General features: G+C 43.7%; 1 protein-coding gene across 1 annotated transcript in view; it reads left to right on the top strand.

The window, feature by feature from the left end:
* The first annotated feature begins 1,391 nt into the window (after nucleotides 1–1,391).
* Nucleotides 1,392–5,576, top strand: part of CMIP (c-Maf inducing protein) — a 605,118-nt gene continuing 600,933 nt past the window's right edge. The window contains exon 1 of the transcript XR_010026126.1: nucleotides 1,392–1,396. The gene's annotated coding sequence lies outside the window, so the exon portion shown is untranslated. The remainder of the gene's footprint in view (nucleotides 1,397–5,576) is intronic.

Consider the following 5,576-nt stretch of genomic DNA (forward strand, 5'->3'; position numbering starts at 1 on the left):
TGCTGAAATCAAGAAAGTTTGGCCACAGGTAGCCTTCAGGTCTCTAAGCCTACAGTGAGGTTTCTGGTGAGTTGTTCCTTCTGCTCCTCCCCTTCCTTCCCCTCCTCTTCCCTTACTGGGAGCAGTTGTGTTTGATCTCTTGCTCCTGCCAGTGCCATAGAACACAAAGTGGACTGAACAAACTTTGTTTGAAACTAAACGTTGTACCTGCATATTGTATGCAAGAATATCGTGAGTAAACTATTTTATCTCTTTCTGCCAACCTCTTCTCTCTCTCTCTCTCTCTCTCATCTCATCCATTCTCTTTCTCTCTCTTTTTCTAACACCCTCTTCCTTCTCGGTCTTTCAATTCCTCCCCACCCAGAATGCTGCTACCAACTCCTTCAGTTTCTCTGTCCATTTCACCCTCCCCCAGAGTTTTCTCTTCTCTCCTCTTCCTTCTCTTCCTCTGGGCTCCCCACTCCCAGATGCATGAAATGAGGCAGCCATTGGGTAGCCAGTTCCCCATTCCTTGTCTACGTGGACTAGCTGCAGCTCTCCAGGGTTTCAGTCAGGAATCTTTCCCAGACAAATTTGGACATGCAGGGGATTGACTGGACTCTCTGCATACAAAGCATGTATATATTTGACTGAAAGTCCAATATTTGTGTGTGCATTTTATAAGGAATACACATGGGGACATGGAGAGATTCTACAGATGAATGACTGCACTTCTCTTCATTACTTCGCTGGACAAGGCTAGGCAAAACTGAATCCTACACAAGGAGCTCAACATAAAAAGGATATTACGTAGCAGACTATAAATACTCATTTTATTTTTAATTCATAACTCTGCCAGGCACTGGCTGCCGGCCCAAGAATGATCATTGCAACAATGCAAAGTGCTTTTTGGCAAACAAATACAATATGCAAACCAGCCTTTTCATGGCTCCGTCATTCGCCTTGAAAGGCCCATCCCAAACAGGCAGGAATTCACATGGTCAAGGCTTCTCAAGCATCCGTACCACTTCAGCTTCCGTGTGATGGCTGCCCCGTCTGAAAGCATGCCTTGCCCACCTCAGAACACACCCTCATGTGTCATCTCTATTCATCCGGGGAAAATGAACCTTCCCTTCCCATCCCTTTACAAAAGGGGATACATTTTTGTTATGGGAGCATTGCAAAGAAAGTAACTTTCCAAGATCCTAATGTTTGGCGAAATGATTATACTACATTTATTTACTTATTTAAAATGTTTCTTGGCTGCATTTCAAGGCAGAAGCCCTCTCAAGGCGGCTCACAGCAATAAAACACACATAAGTAGTTAAAATATTAAAAGCAACAAATACATAAACACAATAAAAGAGCAATAAAAACAATAAAAGCCAATAAATAAATAAAACCACCACCAGCAGCAGTAACAATGGCAATAGCAACAACAATGGTAGATCTGATCGTATCACAAGAAGGCCATGGTAAAATCATGTTTTCAAGGCCTACTTAAAAGCTTGCATTGATGGGCCTCTGATGGCAGCTTGTTCCAAAGGTGTGGGGCAGCCGCAGAGAAGGCCCTTATTATTCCTTGCACTTTTGAATCAATCCCTATGGACAACTTTCACATGCATTTTGGGTGTATTTTTGGTAAAGGAGATACCATATCTATCTAAAGTTTCAGCAGCATGCCTCCTTCAGTAACGGCTGTAGGTGCCTGTTTTGATCAGTGGACAGGATTATGGCACTGGGAACCCCAAGGGATGAAGCCTAGCAATGCCATAGATTGATTATGAGCTTCTCTACATTAAAAATAAAATTAAATTATAAAGTCCTGCTGCTTTACCAGGGCTTTCTGCTTCCACTTTCTTTCTGGGATTATGATGGGCTCAATTATACTGGCAGCCAGATGGCTTGAATTGAATTCTTCTCTCTGCATGCTCCATTCACTTTAATGAAACAGCACCATCTAGTGGTGGAATGATAGTGCAATGCCAGCTTTACACGGATCCAATTTTGCTCTTTAAAAAAAAAAAAGAAGCTGATTATCTCCAGGTTTTTTAAAGGGGGATAAGGGGCGTGGAAAGTGCGTGAAATGTCCCAGTAGTTGACAATGTCATCTAAAGGACTCACAAACTTCCATGAGTGTCCAATCATGAGTGTGCAATGAATCCCTTATATAGAGAAGCTCTATGTGGTTCTGGGCGTGCTGCACTGTTTCCTTTAATGGACAGTGGCTCTCCAGTCCCAGGCAGAAGACTTTCCCATCTCTCACTACCTGATTCCGTTAAATCAGTAGACCTAGGTAATGAATCTGGGATGTACCACTGTAACCCGTCCTATTTGTGAATATATATGATAGTGAATTACGTAACAAGACTGTTGTGATGGGGGAAACTAGGGTTGTGCACTGCTTCGGTTCTAGATCTGCTCATGCTCAGCAGCTGCCTGTCGTCCATGAGAGCCACCATTTTTAAGGAAGATGGGGGCTCTGTATTGATGGGTCATGTAAGTCCTGGCTGCATGTGCCGCTCAGCAAGCGGGACGCAGCAACTCACTGATTTTTGTGGGGGGGAATCCAACGGACTCCTGGTCGTTCTCGCACCTGGCTTTGCCAGACTCGCACTGAGCAGCTGCTCAGAGGGAACCCGGAAACCTGCAACATCCGGACGGCTTCAGATGCCCAGATCTTGCTTTGGAACTGAGTATGAAGAGGGCCGAAGCAGATTGGGGCTGATTCGGAAGCCCCGAATCAGGGCCTCTGAATCAGGTTGGGAGGTCCTTGTACAGCCCTAGTGGAAACTACTGTACAGTACATTGCTGTTTACATTTGGGACATCAAAGCTACAATCCAATGTCACACCTCTTGATTTGACATCAGACCTTTCTAAAGCCTGAGGTCAAAGAGGTTTCTGTCTGGAGCCAAGAAGATAACAGGAAAGATACTCCTTCCAGGAGGTGATTTGAAAGGGAGTGTCACTAAGAAAGCTCCTTGCACCATCACCCCCCACTTCGTCCAAGATGGCAGAGGCACTCGGAGAAGTATCTCAAACCATAATCATAACATATGGACAGGTTGATGTGGGATCAAGCAACAAAATGTGGCTTTATAGACAGCTGCTCTAGTTCAGGACAACTGCTCTTAAGTGCCGTATATAACTATTTACCTCCTCCAGTGCTCTGTTTCGAGATATTTTATTTTATTGTTGTGGATTTCCATTTCAGATGCAATCACAAGCTGCAGTATCTCCCAGTTGTAGCCTCACATGAAGGGAGTATGGTGCACCATAAATGTCAATGCTTTGATTTAATGCAACTATCTGGGGAACATGATATTACAAACGCCATAACTGAGCACAGCTCATGTATAAAACACCTTTATGATGGGGCTTTTATTAGCAGTGATGTTAGAATTAGAAGCAAGAAACAGTCAAGGAGGTAAAATAGTCTGCTTAAGCCAAGACTCCAAAAGGGCTGAGAGGCAGTGACCCAAAACGTCAAGTGTGAAGAACTCAGAGCAACATTATAACTCAATCAATGAAACTCAGGAGTTAATTTTCATAAAAGAGATTATATATAATTTTGTCTTAGTTCATTTTAAGTCTTAAACCCCCCTCCTCCAGCACAACCAAGAAAAGAAAAACAGCAACAGCACATACCATCGCTCTATGAGAACAGCCTAGAGCTCAGAAACCAACAACAAACCATAGGTTCCCTATCTGAGATATTCATGGTTAACAACCCATGGTTAAAATATAGGGCAGGTTTTGCATGTAGCGACAACCCACAATTCAACAAGCCACAATTCAATAACAACCTAGACTCTAGGTTGTCATTATGTGCAAAACAAGCCAGTATGACATAATACTGTACTCTTGAAGGCACTTCATAAGTTAGGCACCAATGTCTGTATTAATCCACATAACACCTATTTTAACTTGGTTCAAAGCAATCCAGTGGCCCAGTTCAGACAATCTCCCATGCCCCCCAAATGATGGTTTAAGTGCTCTGGAACAACACACAGAGATCCTTAGGCTCACCTCCTTTACACAGCAGGAGGAGGGTTGGGAAACAAACCACAGTTGTGTGTTACACATGAACTCAGGAAACCATGGTATGTTCTAGACTAGTTCAGACAAACAAGGATCAAACACGCATTTCAGGTCCTGGTTTGTTAACTAACTTTGCTTAAAACACATCAGTTCAGCTGTTGGCACAAAACTGCAGTTTGTTCTTACGAATGGAAGTGGAAGCTTTCACTCTCTACCTCTTATGAAAGAATGGGGAGGGGAAGTGCACAAACCAGAGGCTTGCCATGGCTCTTGCCTGATCACCAAAACAATTATGAACTGTGGTTTGTTTCCTTAATCCCTGGGTTATGTGTTTCCTTCCTCCTTCACCCGCTTTCTCCGTTTTTCAAATGCCTTTGTGGCACTGTAATACTGGAATGAAGAGAAGCTGTTGTTTTTTATCACACTTGCCCAGTGCTTCCCTAGCCTGCTAAAACAGCCCCTGAACTCACAGTTCTGGGGTTCACTCATAATGACAACCCATGGTTTAAGCAAACCTCAGTTCACAAGCCAACAACAAACAATGAGTTCTCTTTCTGGGTTGTTCATGGTTAACCATGGTTTGTTAGTGCAGCCCAGAATTCAACAAGCCATACTGTGGGTTAATGTTATATGTGAAGCCAGCCAATGGCCTGGTTTGCACGCAACGATAACCCTGAGTATGGGTTGTTGATGAATCATGGGTTGTCAATATGTGCAAACCCTGCACAATGGTTTAACTACGTGTTGTTAACTACAAACAACCCAGGAAGACGATCCATGGTTTGTTACCGGGGTTGTTTGAGGTTAACAACCCATAGTTAAAACACAGTGCAGGGTTTGCATGTGACAACCCATGATTCAACAACAAACCACGAACCCACAGCAATCCATACTCAACCTGCACTTTGAGTTGTCATTGCGTGTGAACCAGGTCTATGTCTCATTATTTCTTGTTTTATTTCTTTCAAGAAGTGGGTATGTCCGTGTACACATGTTCGTAGCACTTCCCTGATTAGTTCCATAAATAAAAATTATACTCTTATAAATAAATACATAGGGAAAAACGTAGGAAGCTGCCTTATACCAGGTCACTTTTTTTGTCCATCCAGCCCAGTATCGGCCATTCTGATTGGCAGTAGCTCTCCAGGGTCTCAACAGAGGCCTTTCCCAGACCTGTCACCTGGTAACTTCACTGGAGATGCGAGGGACTGAACCTTGGATCTTCTACATGCAAAGCATCTGCTCTACCACTGTTCTCCCACAGACAAACTCTAGAAGCAGTTATACTCCTTGGCGATCAATGGCTACTAGCCATCATGGCAATGTATTACCCTCCAAGATCAGAGGCAGCACGATGCTAAATACCAGGCGCTGGGAATCAACAGGGGGTGAAGGCCATTGCTCCCATGTCTTGCTTGTGGGCTTCTCAAAGGCACCTGGTTGGCCAACGTATGAAACTGAAAGCTGGACTAGACCGACCATTGGTCTCATCCAACAGGGCCCATCTTATGTTCTGAAATCTACACGAAACAATAAAAATGCATTCAAGACCTA

This window comes from Elgaria multicarinata, chromosome 14, assembly GCF_023053635.1.
Source record: "Elgaria multicarinata webbii isolate HBS135686 ecotype San Diego chromosome 14, rElgMul1.1.pri, whole genome shotgun sequence".
NCBI classification, from domain to species: domain Eukaryota; kingdom Metazoa; phylum Chordata; class Lepidosauria; order Squamata; family Anguidae; genus Elgaria; species Elgaria multicarinata.